This window comes from Chiloscyllium plagiosum, unplaced genomic scaffold, assembly GCF_037043375.1.
Source record: "Chiloscyllium plagiosum isolate Xiang-an unplaced genomic scaffold, Cpla_swu_hap1 HiC_scaffold_35, whole genome shotgun sequence".
Classification (NCBI taxonomy): domain Eukaryota; kingdom Metazoa; phylum Chordata; class Chondrichthyes; order Orectolobiformes; family Hemiscylliidae; genus Chiloscyllium; species Chiloscyllium plagiosum.
The window spans coordinates 38,411,536-38,429,456 of NW_028270173.1; positions in this window are offsets into that span (position 1 = coordinate 38,411,536).

The window sequence follows — 17,921 nt, forward strand, 5'->3', positions numbered from 1 at the left end:
GAGTGGGACACTCTCTCTGCAGCATGGTGTGGGTCAGTGTATCCCCGAGTGGGACACTCTCTCTGCAGCAAGGTGTGGGTCAGTGTATCCCGGAGTGGGACACTCTCTCTGCAGCATGGTGTGGGTTAGTGTATCCCCGAGTGGGACACTCTCTCTGCAGCATGGTGTGGGTTAGTGTATCCTGGAGTGGGACACTCTCTCTGCAGCATGGTGTGGGTTAGTGTATCCTGGAGTGGGACACTCTCTCTGCAGCATGGTGTGGGTTAGTGTATCCCGGAGTGGGACACTCTCTCTGCAGCCTGGTGTGGGTTAGTGTATCCCGGAGTGGGACTCTCTCTCTGCAGCCTGGTGTGGGTTAGTGTATTCCCGAGTGGGACACTGTCTCTGCAGCATGGTGTGGGTTAGTGTATCCCCGAGTGGGACACTGTCTCTGCAGCATGGTGTGGGTCAGTGTATCCCGGAGTGGGACACTCTCTCTGCAGCCTCGTGCGGGTTAGTGTATCGCGGAGTGGGACACTCTCTCTGCAGCCTGGTGTGGGTTAGTGTATCCCCGAGTGGGACACTCTCTCTGCAGCCTGGTGTGGGTTAGTGTATCCCGGAGTGGGACACTCTCTCTGCAGCATGGTGTGGGTTAGTGTATCCTGGAGTGGGACACTCTCTCTGCAGCATGGTGTGGGTTAGTGTACCCCGGAGTGGGACACACTCTCTCTGAAGCATGGTGTGGGTTAGTGTATGCCCGAGTGGGACACTCTCTCTGCAGCATGGTGTGGGTTAATGTATCGCGGAGTGGGACACTCTCTCTGCAGCCTGGTGTGGGTGAGTGTATGCCCAAGTGGGACACACTCTCTGCAGCATGGTGTGGGTTAGTGTATCCCCGAGTGGGACAATCTCTCTGCAGCATGGTGTGGGTTAGTGTATCCCCGAGTGGGACACACTCTCTGCAGCATGGTGTGGGTTAGTGTATCCCCGAGTGGGACACTCTCTCTGCAGCATAGTGTGGGTTAGTGTATCCACGAGTGGGACACACGCTCTGCAGCATGGTGTGGGTCAGTGTATCCCGGAGTGGGACACTCTCTCTGCAGCATGGTGTGGGTTAGTGTATCACGGAGTGGGACACTCTCTCTCTGCAGCATGGAGTGGGTTAGTGTATCCCAGAGTGAGACACTCTCTCTCTGCAGCATGGTGTGTGTTAGTGTATCCCGGAGTGGGACACTCTCTCTCTGCGGCATGGTGTGGGTTAGTGTATCCCGGAGTGGGACACACTCTCTGCAGCATGGTGTGGGTTAGTGTATCCCGGAGTGGGACACTCTCTCTGCAGCAAGGTGTGGGTAAGTGTATCCCCGAGTGGGACACTCTCTCTCTGCAGCATGGTGTGTGTTAGTGTATCCACGAGTGGGACACACGCTCTGCAGCATGGTGTGGGTTAGTGTATCCCGGAGTGGGATACTCTCTCTGCAGCCTGGTGTGGGTGAGTGTATCCCCGAGTGGGACACTCTCTCTGCAGCATGGTCTGGGTTAGTGTATCGCGGAGTGGGACACTCTCTCTGCAGCATGGTGTGGGTTAGTGTATCCCCGAGTGGGACACACTTTCTGCAGCATGGTGTGGGTTAGTGTATCCCCGAGTGGGACACTCTCTCTGCAGCCTAGTGTGGGCTAGTGTATCCCCGAGTGGGACACTCTCTCTGCAGCATGGTGTGGGTTAGTGTATCCCCGAGTGGGACACTCTCTCTGCAGCATGGTGTGGGTTAGTGTATCACGGAGTGGGACACTCTCTCTGCAGCATGGTGTGGGTTAGTGTATCCCCGAGTGGGACACACGCCCTGCAGCATGGTGTGGGTTAGTGTATCCCCGAGTGGGACACTCTCTCTCTCTCTGCAGCATGGTGTGGGTTAGTGTATCACAGAGTGGGACACTCTCTCTGCAGCATGGTGTGGGTTAGTGTATCCCGGAGTGGGACACTCTCTCTGCAGCATGGTGTGGGTTAGTGTATCCCGGAGTGGGACACTGGTGTGTATGTACTGTAGCAGTTGAGAAGTTAATGTTGGACTCTCTTTATCCATTGCAGAAGTATTCTGTATCTGATGTTTTTGTACAATTGGTAGTCGAGTGTTTTCAGTTTATTTATATTGAGTACACCTGACAATAAAGAATATTCAGTTCAATTCACTGCACGTGGCTGTGTTTCAGTTTGTGTATGTTTTTGTGTTTCTTTTTACATAAACATATGTGTTTGTCCATGTGTATGATCATGCATCTGTAAACGTACATTAATGTCTGCCTTTGTACATGACTGTCTTTGTGTAAGTCATCTTGTCTTTTTTTCTGTTTGTGTGGGCACCTCTGTTTGTTTGTGTCACTTTGTATCCGAGTGTGAACATAGTTGTGTGTGCCCATGTCTTTTTGTGTGTATGCGTATGTGCATGCCTCTGCGTTAATATTATCTGTTTATTTCTGTATGTTTTGGGGTATCTGTCTGTTCATCGGAAGGAGTTGATCGGACTGTCAGTGGAATGTATGTTGCTGTCTATCAACATGTGTATGTATGTTTCTTTGTCCATCTTTCTGCATGGTGTGTCTCGATGCATTTATTTCTGTACGTGTATTTCTGTATGGGTGCGTTTGTATGCTTGTATGTATGTGACTGTATATGTCACTGTGTTAATGTGTGCATGTGTCTGTGTATGTGTGTCTGTGAGGGGGCATGTGTGTGTGCGTGTCTGTGTCTGTGTGTGTGTCTGTGTGTGTGTCTGTGTGTGTGTGCATGTCTGTGTGTGTGTGCGTGTCTGTGTATGTGTCCGTGTCTGTGTGTGTGCATGTCTGTGTGTGTATGTGCGTGTGTGCATGTGTGTGTGTGTGTGCATGTCTGTGTATTTGTACGTGCCTGTGTGTGTCTGTGTGTGTGTGCATGTCTGTGTGTGTGTGCATGTCTGTGTGTGTGCGCGTGTCTGTGTATGTGTACGTGTCTGTGTGTGTGCGTGTCTGTATATGTGTACATGTCTGTGTGTGTCTGTGTGTGTGCGTGTCTGTGCATGTGTACGTGTTTGTGTGTGTGTGTGTGTGTGTCTGTGTATGTGTACGTGTCTGTGTGTGTGTGTTCATGTATGTGTATGTATCTGTCTGTGTGTGCATCCATCTTTGTGTGTGTGTGCATGTGTACATGTGTCTGTGCATGTGTATGTACATGTGCGTGCGCATGTGCATGTGTGCATGGGTGTGTGTCCCTGTGAGTGTGTTTTTGTTCGTGTCCATGTTTCTGTCTGACTTTCTATTTGTGACGTTTTATTTCTGACTTTCAGTGAGGTATTTGTCTGACTGAACCTGACTGAAATTTGATCACATTAGATGGATTTCCCACATTCTAATCAGGTCCAGAGTTTCAGCAAGAGATTCCTGACAAAGGAATATCAAAGCTGGATTTCACGTCTGGGTGCCACATGCTTTCTACTCAACTGTATGTCCTCCCTCCAGTTGATTTTCCTTTCTATTCATACCTGCCCCTTACTAGTTGCTCACAAACTCTGTGTGTGTGTGTGTGCGTGTGTTTGTGTGTGTGTGTGTTGTATGTCTGTGTGTGTGTGCGCGTGTGTGTGTTGTATGTCTGTGTGTGTGTGCGCGCGTGTGTGTGTGTTTGTGTGTATGTGTGTCTGTGTGTGTGTGGCTGTCTGTGTCTGTGTGTGTGTCTGTGTGTATTTGTCTGTGTGTGTCTGTTTGTCTATGTGTGTGTGCCTGTGTGTGTGTCGGTGTCTGTGAGCTTGTGTGTTTGTGTGTGTTATCGTGTGTGCTTGTGTATGTGCCTGTGTGTGTGTCTGTGTGTATGCGTGAGTGTGTGTCTGTGTGCGTGTGTGTCTGTGTGTGTATGTCTGTGCGTGTGTGTCGGTGTGTGGGTGCATGTGTGTGTGTGCATGTGTGTGTATGTGTGTGTGTCTGTGTGTATGCGTGAGTGTGTGTCTGTGTGTGCGTGTGTCTGTGTGTGTCTGTGTGTGTGCATGTGTATGTGTCTGTGCGTGTGTCTGTGTCTGTGCGTGTGTGTGTGTCTGTGTGTGTGTCTGTGTGTGCATGTGTGTGGGTCTGTGTGTGTCTGTGTGTGTATGTGTGTCTGTGTCTGTGCGTGTGTGTGTGCCTGTGTGTGTTTTGGTGTCTGAGTGTGTGCGTGCATGAGTGTGTCTGTGTGCGTGAGTGTGTGTGTGTTCGTGCATGAGTGTGCGTGTGTGAATGTTTGTGTATATGTGCGCGTGCATGCATACGCACCCATGTGTGTCCATCCATGTGCACATGTCTGAGTTTGCATATGTGTCCATCTGTTTGCGCGTGTGTCCATCTGTGTATGTGTGTCCGTGTTTGCGTGTGCGCATGTGTCTTGTGCATGTGTGCACGTGCGTGCATGTGTATATATTTGTGAGTGTGTGTGTCTGTGTGTATGTTTCTATGTGCTCTGTGTGTGTGTGTCTGTGTTTATGTCTCTTTGTGCTGTGTCTGTGTGTATGTGGGTGTATGTGTGTGTGTGTCTGTGTTTATGTCCCTTTGTGCTGTGTCTGTGTGTATGTGGGTGTATGTGTGTGTGTGTGTCTGTATGTATGTGGGTGTATGTGTGTGTTCCGAAATCAGCTCAGTCTCCGTTTTGGGGAGTTTGATGAAAGCACGTCTCATTAGTTACGCCTAGCCCTCTCTGCTAGCAACCCCCCACATCTCCTCCCCTTCCCTGTTACCCGAGGCTGACATGCTCCACACCGCCGGAGACTGGCAGGATTTTATGATCATTGCCATGTCCCAGGCCAAGTGCTGGTGGGCCACCAGCAGCCCTTCATCAGACATGTGAGAGGGAAGGTCTGGGCACAGCTCACTGCAAATACATGGGCACGCTCGTCAAGCTCTGGCTGTGTAAGAGTCATGCTACACAGCGTACCTGTCCTCCGGCTCACCTGTGGTAAAGGGAGTGTTCCTCAGTTGCCCAATGCCCATTGTTCAATGTGGGGCCATCGGATACCGGGAAGCCTTAAAATGGTCGGAAACCATCGCTTTTGTTCAGCAGCAGTAAAACTGGTGAAGGGGAGTCAAATGGAACAGGAAAGCTGCAGTTATGTTTGGGGGACAGACTGGGCCCACTTGCTTTCGAATGCAGTAAGTTGACAGTCAGTCAGTGGTCACTGCGCCCAGCTCACATCCACCCGAACCTGGCCCCCTCCAGCTCCTCTCATTTGACCCCACAGTGATCTTTCATGTGGAAGCATTGGTTAGCCTGCTCAACGTCCTCATCTTCCTCCTCGGAAGGCTGCTGCTCCTCTCCCGGCTCCTCAGTGCCCACCACATCCCCTCTTTACTTGCTCCTTGCTGCGATTATACAGCACCCTCTGTCTGAACGGCAGCAAGAAGGAGATTTTAAGTGTGGAATGGTTACTGACACCTTGTTCCCTCCATTGTCACATCGCCCAAGAAAGGGAGCGTGGCTTTTAAGGGCATATATTACTGGCACATGGTGCCAGGGCGAGGTTGATGTTCCTGATTCCTGATGAAGGGCTCCTGCTCCTCAGATGCTGCCTGACCTGCTGCGCTTTTCCAACACCACACTCTCGAATCTGATCTCCAGCATCTGCAGTCCTCACTTTCACCTGGTGTGTGTGTGTGTGTGTATATTCATGTGTATGTGCATCTATGCATGTGTGTCAGTGTGTCTCTCTGTGTGTGCATGTCTATGTAAGCATGTCTGTGTCTCAACACATGTTTGTGTGTGTCTCTGTGTATGTGCAAACGTTTGTTCTGTGTGTATGTGCAAACGTTTATTCTGTGTATATGTGCCTCTACGTATGTGTGTTTGTGTGTCTCTATATGTGTGTGTGCATGTCTGTGCATATATGTGAGTGTGTGTGTTTCTGTGCATGTGTGTGTGTGTATCTATGTGTGTGTATCTCTATGTGTCTGTGTCTTTTTGTCTCTATGTATATGTGTTTCTATGTGTGTGTGTGTGTGTGTCCAGCACCACACTCTTGACAGTTTTGACACCACCACTCGGCTCCGACCTCATTACAGCCTTGGTTCAAACATGGACAAAAGAGCTGAATTCCAGAGGTGAGGGGAGAGGGACAGCCCTTCGACCGAGTGTGGCATCAAGGAGCTCTGGCAAAACTGGAATCGATGGGCATCGGGGGCAAACTTTGTGCCTCTATGTATGTGTGTTTGTGTGTCTCTATATGTGTGTGTGAATGTCTGTGCATATATGTGAGTGTATGTGTATGAAGATGGCCATGGTTGTTGGAGGTCAGTCATCTCAGCTCCAGGACATCTCTGCAGGAGTCCCTCAGGGTAGTGTCCTAGGCCCAACCTTCTTCAGCTGCTTCATCAATGCCCTTCCCTCCATCACAGGATCAGGAGTGGGGATGTTCACTGGTGATTGCACAACGTTCAGCACCATTTGCCACTCCTCAGATAATGAAGTGGTTAGTGTCCATGGGCAGCAAAAACTAGATCACCTCCAGATTTATGCGGGTCGGTGGCAAGTAACAGGAACATTCACTCCACACGAGTACCTGGCATTTACCACCTGCGACAAGAGAGAATCTAGCCAGCACCCCCTGTCATTCAATGGGGTGAACCTCACTGAATCCCTGATGGACTGAGGAGTGGCAGATGGAGTTTAGTTTGGATAAATACGAGGGTTGGCATTTTGATAATACAAACATGAAGAGAACTTATACACTTAATGGGAGGGCCCTGGGTAGGGATGTAGAACAAAAAGACCGAAGGATTCGGGCACATAATCCTTTGAAATTTGTGTCACGTGTATCCAGGATGGTTAAATAGGCGGTTATCACTTTTGCCTTGTTGCTCAGCCCTTTGAGTGTAGGAGCTGGGACACCATGTTGAGGGTGTACAAGACACTGTTGAGGCCCCTTTTGGAAGATAGTGCGCAGTTCTGTTACAGGAAGGTTACTGTTAAGTTGGAGATGGTTCAGGAAAGACTGACCAGGATGTTACTGGGAATGGAGAGTTTGAGATATAAAAAATAGACTGGATGGACTGGGATGTTTTTCACTGGAGCGTAGGAGGTTGAGGGGTGACCATATGGAGGTTTGCAAAATCACGAGGGGTGTGGATGAGGTGAAGGACTAGGGTCTTTTTGCCTGGGGTGGGGAGTTCAAAACTAGGGGCATGTTTTTAAGGTGAGAGGAGAGAGATTTAAAAAGAGCACGAGGAGCGACTTTTTTTTACACAGAGAGTGGTTTTGTGTGTGGAATGAAGTGCCATAGGAAGTGGTGGATGCAGGTACAGTTACAACATTTAAAAGCCCTTTGGATAAGGACACGAATAGGAAAGGTTTGGAGGGATATGGACCAGGAGCAGGCAGGTGGGACTGGGTCAGTTTGAGATCGTGGTCAGTATGGACTGGGTGGAGTGACAGCTGGGATTCTGTGCTGTCGGACTCTATGATTCTATCTGTTTCCTGGGATTTACCGATGATCAGGAACTGAACTGGACCAGCCACATAAATCTAAAAGAACAGGTCACGGACAAGGAAGCCAGCAGCGAGTAATCACGTCCCATCTCACCAAAGCATGTCCATCATCTACTGGCCACACGTCAGGCAGTGTATGAAATATCTACTGGGCACAGGTCAGGCAGTGTATGAAATATTTATTGGGCACAGGTCAGGCAGTGTATGAAATGTCTAATGGGCACAGGTCAGGCAGTGTATGAAATATTTACTGGGCACAGGTCAGGTAGTGTATGAAATATTTACTGGGCACAGGTCAGGCAGTGTATGAAATGTCTAATGGGCACATGTCAGGCAGTGTATGGAATGTCTATTGGGCACAGGTCAGACAGTGTATGAAATATTTACTGGGCACAGGTCAGGTAGTGTATGAAATATTTACTGGGCACAGGTCAGGCAGTGTATGAAATGTCTAATGGGCACATGTCAGGCAGTGTATGGAATGTCTATTGGGCACAGGTCAGACAGTGTATGAAATATTTACTGGGCAGGGTCAGGCAGTGTATGAAATATTTACTGGGCAGGGTCAGGCAGTGTATGAAATATTTACTGAGCACAGGTCAGGCAGTGTATGAAATGTCTATTGGGCAAAGGTCAGGCAGTGTATGAAATATTTACTGGGCACAGGCCAGGCAGTGCATGAAATATCTACTGGGCACAGGTCAGGCAGTGTATGAAATATTTACTGGGCACAGGCCAGGCAGTGTATGAAATATCTACTGGGCACATGTCAGGCAGTGTATGAAATGTCTATTGGGCACAGGTCAGGCAGTGTATGAAATGTCTATTGGGCACAGGTCAGACAGTGTATGAAATATCTACTGGGCACAGGTCAGGTAGTGTATGAAATATCTACTGGGCACAGGTCAGGCAGTGTATGAAATATCTACTGGGCACAGGTCAGGCAGTGTATGAAATATTTAATGGGTACAGGTCAGGCAGTGTATGAAATATTTACTGGGCACAGGTCAGGCAGTGTATGAAATATCTACTGGGCACAGGTCAGGCAGTGTATGAAATGTCTGTTGGGCACAGGTCAGGCAGTGTATGAAATGTCTATTGGGCACAGGTCAGGCAGTGTATGAAATATCTACTGGGCACAGGTCAGGCAGTGTATGAAATATCTACTGGGCACAGGTCAGGCAGTGTATGAAATATTTACTGGGAACAGGCCAGGCAGTGTATGAAATATTTAATGGGCACAGGTCAGGCAGTGTATGAAATATCTACTGGGCACAGGTAAGGTAGTGTATGAAATATCTACTGGGCACAGGTAAGGCAGTGTATGAAATATCGACTGGGCACAGGTCAGGTAGTGTATGAAATATCTACTGGGCACAGGTCATGCAGTGTATGAAATATTTACTGGGCACAGGTCAGGCAGTGTATGAAATATCTACTGGGCACAGGTCAGGCAGTGTATGAAATGTCTGTTGGGCACAGGTCAGGCAGTGTATGAAATGTCTATTGGGCAAAGGTCAGGCAGTGTATGAAATATTTACTGGGCACAGGCCAGGCAGTGTATGAAATATTTACTGGGCACAGGCCAGGCAGTGTATGAAATATCTACTGGGCACAGGTCAGGCAGAGAATGAAATATTTAATGGGCACAGGTCAGGCAGTGTATGAACTACCTACTGGGCACATGTCAGGCAGTGTATGAAATATCTACTGGGCACAGGTCAGGCAGTGTATGAAATATCTACTGGGCACAGGTCAGGTAGTGTATGAAATATCTACTGGGCACAGGTCAGGCAGTGTATGAAATGTCTATTGGGCAAAGGTCAGGCAGTGTATGAAATATTTACTGGGCACAGGCCAGGCAGTGTATGAAATATTTACTGGGCACAGGCCAGGCAGTGTATGAAATATCTACTGGGCACAGGTCAGGCAGTGTATGAAATATCTACTGGGCACAGGTCAGGTAGTGTATGAAATATCTACTGGGCACAGGTCAGGCAGTGTATGAAATATCTACTGGGCACAGGTCAGGCAGTGTATGAAATATCTACTGGGCACAGGTCAGGCAGTGTATGAAATGTCTGTTGGGCACAGGTCAGGCAGTGTATGAAATGTCTACTGGGCACAGGTCAGGCAGTGTATGAAATATCTACTGGGCACAGGTCAGGCAGTGTATGAAATGTCTATTGGGCACAGGTCAGGCAGTGTATGAAATGTCTATTGGGCACAGGTCAGGCAGTGTATGAAATATCTACTGGGCACAGGTCAGGCAGTGTATGAAATATTTACTGGGCACAGGCCAGGCAGTGTATGAAATATCTACTGGGCACAGGTCAGGCAGTTTATGAAATATTAAATGGGCACAGGTCAGGCAGTGTATGAAATATCTACTGGGCACATGTCAGGCAGTGTATGAAATGTCTATTGGGCACAGGTCAGGCAGTGTATGAAATGTCTATTGGGCACAGGTCAGGCAGTGTATGAAATATCTACTGGGCACAGGTCAGGCAGTGTATGAAATATTTAATGGGCACAGGTCAGGCAGTGTATGAAATATTTACTGAGCACAGGTCAGGCAGTGTATGAAATGTCTACTGGGCACAGGTCAGGCAGTGTATGAAATATCTACTGGGCACAAGTCAGGCAGTGTATGAAATATCTACTGGGCACAGGTCAGGCAGTGTATGAAATGTCTATTGGGCACAGGTCAGGGAGTGTATGAAATATCTACTGGGCACAGGTCAGGCAGTGTATGAAATATTTAATAGGCACATGTCAGGCAGTGTATGAAATATTTAATGGGCACAGGTCAGGCAGTGTATGAAATGTCTACTGGGCACAGGTCAGGCAGTGAATGGAATATCTACTGGGCACAGGTCAGGGAGTGTATGAAATGTCTATTGGGCACAGGTCAGCCAGTGTATGAAATGTGTACTGGGCACAGGTCAGGCAGTGTATGAAATGTCTACTGGGCACAGGTCAGGCAGTGAATGGAATATCTACTGGGCACAGGTCAGGGAGTGTATGAAATGTCTATTGGGCACAGGTCAGCCAGTGTATGAAATGTCTACTGGGCACAGGTCAGGCAGTGTATGAAATATCTACTGGGCACAGGTCAGGCAGTGTATGAAATGACTACTGGGCACAGGCCAGGCAGTGTATGAAATATCGACTGGGCACAGGTCAGGCAGTGTATGAAATATCTACTGGGCACAGGTGAGGCAGTGTATGAAATATCTACTGGGCACAGGTCAGGAAGTGTAGGAAATGTCTACTGGGCACAGGTCAGGCAGTGTATGAAATATCTACTGGGCACATGTCAGGCAGTGTATGAAATATCTACTGGGCACAGGTCAGGCAGTGTATGAAATATCTACTGGGCACAGGTCAGGTAGTGTATCAAATATCTACTGGGCACAGGTCAGGCAGTGTATGAAATATTTACTGGGCACAGGTCAGGCAGTGTATGAAATACTTACTGGGCACAGGTCAGGCAGTGTATGAAATGTCTGTTGGGCACAGGTCAGGCAGTGTATGAAATGTCTATTGGGCAAAGGTCAGGCATTGTATGAAATATTTACTGGGCACAGGCCAGGCAGTGTATGAAATATCTACTGGGCACAGGTCAGGCAGTGTATGAAATATTTACTGGGCACTGGCCAGGCAGTGTATGAAATATCTACTGGGCACAGGTCAGGCAGTGTATGAAATATTTAATGTGCACAGGTCAGGCGGTGTATGAAATATCTACTGGGCACAGGTCAGGCAGTGTATGAAATGTCTATTGGGCACAGGTCAGGCAATGTATGAAATGTCTATTGGGCACAGGTCAGGCAGTGTATGAAATATGTACTGGGCACAGGTCAGGTAGTGTATGAAATATCTACTGGGCACAGGTCAGGCAGTGTATGAAATATCTACTGGGCACAGGTCAGGCAGTGTATGAAATATTTAATGGGCACAGGTCAGGCAGTGTATGAAATATTTACTGAGCACAGGTCAGGCAGAGTATGAAATATCTACTGGGCACAGGTCAGGCAGTGTATGAAATACTTACTGAGCACAGGTCAGGCAGTGTATGAAATGGATACTGGGCACAGGTCAGGCAGTGTATGAAATATTTAATGGGCACAGGTCAGGCAGTGTATGAAATGTCTACTGGGCACAGGTCAGGCAGTGTATGAAATATCTACTGGGCACAGGTCAGGCAGTGTATGAAATGTCTATTGGGCACAGGTCAGGGAGTGTATGAAATGTCTATTGGGCACAGGTCAGGTAGTGTATGAAATATCTACTGGGCACAGGTCAGGCAGTGTATGAAATATTTACTGGGCATAGGCCAGGCAGTGTATGAATTTTCTACTGGGCACAGGTCAGGCAGTGTATGAAATATTTAATGGGCACAGTTCAGGCAGTGTATGAAATATCTACTGGGCACATGTCAGGCAGTGTATGAAATATCTACTGGGCACAGGTCAGGCAGTGTATGTAATATTGAATGGGCACATGTCAGGCAGTGTATGAAATATTTAATGGGCACAGGTCAGGCAGTGTATGAAATGCCTACTGGGCACAGGTCAGGCAGTGAATGGAATATCTACTGGGCACAGGTCAGGGAGTGTATGAAATGTTTATTGGGCACAGGTCAGCCAGTGTATGAAATGTCTACTGGGCACAGGTCAGGCAGTGTATGAAATGTCTACTGGGCACAGGTCAGGCAGTGAATGGAATATCTACTGGGCACAGGTCAGGGAGTGTATGAAATGTCTATTGGGCACAGGTCAGGCAGTGTATGAAATATCTACTGGGCACAGGTCAGGCAGTGTATGAAATATCGACTGGGCACAGGTCAGGCAGTGTATGAAATATTTACTGGGCACAGGTCAGGCAGTGTATGAAATGACTACTGGGCACAGGCCAGGCAGTGTATGAAATATCTACTGGGCACAGGTCAGGCAGTGTATGAAATATCTACTGGGCACAGGTGAGGCAGTGTATGAAATGTCTACTGGGCACAGGTCAGGCAGTGTATGAAATGTCTACTGGGCACAGGTCAGGCAGTGTATGAAATATCTACTGGGCACATGTCAGGCAGTGTATGAAATGTCTATTGGGCACAGGTCAGGCAGTGTATGAAATATCTACTGGGCACAGGTCAGGTAGTGTATCAAATATCTACTGGGCACAGGTCAGGCAGTGTATGAAATATTTACTGGGCACAGGTCAGGCAGTGTATGAAATATCTACTGGGCACAGGTCAGGCAGTGTATGAAATGTCTGTTGGGCACAGGTCAGGCAGTGTATGAAATGTCTATTGGGCAAAGGTCAGGCATTGTATGAAATATTTACTGGGCACAGGCCAGGCAGTGTATGAAATATCTACTGGGCACAGGCCAGGCAGTGTATGAAATATCTACTGGGCACAGGTCAGGTAGTGTATCAAATATCTACTGGGCACAGGTCAGGCAGTGTATGAAATATTTACTGGGCACAGGTCAGGCAGTGTATGAAATATCAACTGGGCACAGGTCAGGCAGTGTATGAAATGTCTGTTGGGCACAGGTCAGGCAGTGTATGAAATGTCTATTGGGCAAAGGTCAGGCATTGTATGAAATATTTACTGGGCACAGGCCAGGCATGTATGAAATATCTACTGGGCACAGGTCAGGCAGTGTATGAAATATTTACTGGGCACAGGCCAGGCAGTGTATGAAATATCTACTGGGCACAGGTCAGGCAGTGTATGAAATATTTAATGTGCACAGGTCAGGCAGTGTATGAAATATCTACTGGGCACAGGTCAGGCGGTGTATGAAATATCTACTGGGCACAGGTCAGGCAGTGTATGAAATGTCTATTGGGCACAGGTCAGGCAGTGTATGAAATGTCTATTGGGCACAGGTCAGGCAGTGTATGAAGTGTCTATTGGGCACAGGTCAGGGAGTGTATGAAATATGTACTGGGCACAGGTCAGGTAGTGTATGAAATATCTACTGGGCACAGGTCAGGCAGTGTATGAAATATCTACTGGGCACAGGTCAGGCAGTGTATGAAATATTTAATGGGCACAGGTCAGGCAGTGTATGAAATATTTACTGAGCACAGGTCAGGCAGTGTATGAAATGTCTACTGGGCACAGGTCAGGCAGTGTATGAAATATCTACTGGGCACAGGTCAGGCAGTGTATGAAGTGTCTATTGGGCACAGGTCAGGGAGTGTATGAAATGTCTATTGGGCACAGGTCAGGCAGTGTATGAAATATCTACTGGGCACAGGTCAGGCAGTGTATGAAATATTTACTGGGCACAGGCCAGGCAGTGTATGAAATATCTATTGGGCACAGGTCAGGCAGTGTATGAAATATTTACTGGGCACAGGCCAGGCAGTGTATGAATTTTCTACTGGGCACAGGTCAGGCAGTGTATGAAATATTTAATGGGCACAGGTCAGGCAGTGTATGAAATATCTACTGGGCACATGTCAGGCAGTGTATGAAATATCTACTGGGCACAGGTCAGGCAGTGTATGTAATATTTACTGGGCACAGGTCAGGTAGTGTATGAAATATCTACTGGGCACAGGTCAGGCAGTGTATGAAATATCTACTGGGCACAGGTCAGGCAGTGTATGAAATATTTAATGGGCACAGGTCAGGCAGTGTATGATATATTTACTGAGCACAGGTCAGGCAGTGTATGAAATGTCTACCGGGCACAGGTCAGGCAGTGTATGAAATATCTACTGGGCACAGGTCAGGCAGTGTATGAAATGTCTATTGGGCACAGGTCAGGGAGTGTATGAAATGTCTATTGGGCACAGGTCAGGTAGTGTATGAAATATCTACTGGGCACAGGTCAGGCAGTGTATGAAATATCTACTGGGAACAGGTCAGGCAGTGTATGAAATATTGAATGGGCACAGGTCAGGCAGTGTATGAAATATCTACTGGGCACGGGTCAGGTAGTGTATGAAATATCTACTGGGCACAGGTCAGGCAGTGTATGAAATATTTACTGGGCACAGGTCAGGCAGTGTATGAAATATCTACTGGGCACAGGTCAGGCAGTGTATGAAATGTCTGTTGGGCACAGGTCAGGCAGTGTATGAAATGTCGATTGGGCAAAGGTCAGGCAGTGTATGAAATATTTACTGGGCACAGGCCAGGCAGTGTATGAAATTTCTACTGGGCACAGGTCAGGCAGTGTATGAAATATTTAATGGGCACAGGCCAGGCTGTGTATGAAATATCTACTGGGCACAGGTCAGGCAGTGTATGAAATATTTAATGGGCACAGGTCAGGCAGTGTATGAAATATCTACTGGGCACATGTCAGGCAGTGTATGAAATGTCTATTGGGCACAGGTCAGGCAGTGTATGAAATATCTACTGGGCACAGGTCAGGTAGTGTATGAAATATCTACTGGGCACAGGTCAGGCAGAGTATGAAATATCTACTGGGCACAGGTCAGGCAGTGTATGAAATACTTACTGAGCACAGGTCAGGCAGTGTATGAAATGTCTATTGGGCACAGGTCAGGCAGTGTATGAAATATGTACTGGGCACAGGTCAGGTAGTGTATGAAATATCTACTGGGCACAGGTCAGGCAGTGTATGAAATATCAACTGGGCACAGGTCAGGCAGTGTATGAAATATTTAATGGGCACAGGTCAGGCAGTGTATGAAATATTTACTGAGCACAGGTCAGGCAGTGTATGAAATGTCTACTGGGCACAGGTCAGGCAGTGTATGAAATATCTACTGGGCACAGGTCAGGCAGTGTATGAAATGTCTATTGGGCACAGGTCAGGGAGTGTATGAAATGTCTATTGGGCACAGGTCAGGTAGTGTATGAAATATCTACTGGGCACAGGTCAGGCAGTGTATGAAATATTTACTGGGCACAGGCCAGGCAGTGTATGAAATATCTATTGGGCACAGGTCAGGCAGTGTATGAAATATTTACTGGGCACAGGCCAGGCAGTGTATGAATTTTCTACTGGGCACAGGTCAGGCAGTGTATGAAATATTTAATGGGCACAGGTCAGGCAGTGTATGAAATATCTACTGGGCACATGTCAGGCAGTGTATGAAATATCTACTGGGCACAGGTCAGGCAGTGTATGTAATATTTACTGGGCACAGGTCAGGTAGTGTATGAAATATCTACTGGGCACAGGTCAGGCAGTGTATGAAATATCTACTGGGCACAGGTCAGGCAGTGTATGAAATATTTAATGGGCACAGGTCAGGCAGTGTATGATATATTTACTGAGCACAGGTCAGGCAGTGTATGAAATGTCTACCGGGCACAGGTCAGGCAGTGTATGAAATATCTACTGGGCACAGGTCAGGCAGTGTATGAAATGTCTATTGGGCACAGGTCAGGGAGTGTATGAAATGTCTATTGGGCACAGGTCAGGCAGTGTATGAAATATCTACTGGGCACAGGTCAGGCAGTGTATGAAATATCTACTGGGAACAGGTCAGGCAGTGTATGAAATATTGAATGGGCACAGGTCAGGCAGTGTATGAAATATCTACTGGGCACAGGTCAGGTAGTGTATGAAATATCTACTGGGCACAGGTCAGGCAGTGTATGAAATATTTACTGGGCACAGGTCAGGCAGTGTATGAAATATCTACTGGGCACAGGTCAGGCAGTGTATGAAATGTCTGTTGGGCACAGGTCAGGCAGTGTATGAAATGTCTATTGGGCAAAGGTCAGGCAGTGTATGAAATATTTACTGGGCACAGGCCAGGCAGTGTATGAAATTTCTACTGGGCACAGGTCAGGCAGTGTATGAAATATTTAATGGGCACAGGCCAGGCTGTGTATGAAATATCTACTGAGCACAGGTCAGGCAGTGTATGAAATGTCTACTGGGCACAGGTCAGGCAGTGTATGAAATATCTACTGGGCACAGGTCAGGCAGTGTATGAAGTGTCTATTGGGCACAGGTCAGGGAGTGTATGAAATGTCTATTGGGCACAGGTCAGGTAGTGTATGAAATATCTACTGGGCACAGGTCAGGCAGTGTATGAAATATTTACTGGGCACAGGCCAGGCAGTGTATGAAATATCTATTGGGCACAGGTCAGGCAGTGTATGAAATATTTACTGGGCACAGGCCAGGCAGTGTATGAATTTTCTCCTGGGCACAGGTCAGGCAGTGTATGAAATATTTAATGGGCACAGGTCAGGCAGTGTATGAAATATCTACTGGGCACAGGTCAGGCAGTGTATGTAATATTTACTGGGCACAGGTCAGGTAGTGTATGAAATATCTACTGGGCACAGGTCAGGCAGTGTATGAAATATCTACTGGGCACAGGTCAGGCAGTGTATGAAATATTTAATGGGCACAGGTCAGGCAGTGTATGATATATTTACTGAGCACAGGTCAGGCAGTGTATGAAATGTCTACCGGGCACAGGTCAGGCAGTGTATGAAATATCTACTGGGCACAGGTCAGGCAGTGTATGAAATGTCTATTGGGCACAGGTCAGGGAGTGTATGAAATGTCTATTGGGCACAGGTCAGGTAGTGTATGAAATATCTACTGGGCACAGGTCAGGCAGTGTATGAAATATCTACTGGGAACAGGTCAGGCAGTGTATGAAATATTGAATGGGCACAGGTCAGGCAGTGTATGAAATATCTACTGGGCACAGGTCAGGTAGTGTATGAAATATCTACTGGGCACAGGTCAGGCAGTGTATGAAATATTTACTGGGCACAGGTCAGGCAGTGTATGAAATATCTACTGGGCACAGGTCAGGCAGTGTATGAAATGTCTGTTGGGCACAGGTCAGGCAGTGTATGAAATGTCTATTGGGCAAAGGTCAGGCAGTGTATGAAATATTTACTGGGCACAGGCCAGGCAGTGTATGAAATTTCTACTGGGCACAGGTCAGGCAGGGTATGAAATATTTAATGGGCACAGGCCAGGCTGTGTATGAAATATCTACTGGGCACAGGTCAGGCAGTGTATGAAATATTTAATGGGCACAGGTCAGGCAGTGTATGAAATATCTACTGGGCACATGTCAGGCAGTGTATGAAATGTCTATTGGGCACAGGTCAGGCAGTGTATGAAATATCTACTGGGCACAGGTCAGGTAGTGTATGAAATATCTACTGGGCACAGGTCAGGCAGAGTATGAAATATCTACTGGGCACAGGTCAGGCAGTGTATGAAATACTTACTGAGCACAGGTCAGGCAGTGTATGAAATGTCTATTGGGCACAGGTCAGGCAGTGTATGAAATATGTACTGGGCACAGGTCAGGTAGTGTATGAAATATCTACTGGGCACAGGTCAGGCAGTGTATGAAATATCAACTGGGCACAGGTCAGGCAGTGTATGAAATATTTAATGGGCACAGGTCAGGCAGTGTATGAAATATTTACTGAGCACAGGTCAGGCAGTGTATGAAATGTCTACTGGGCACAGGTCAGGCAGTGTATGAA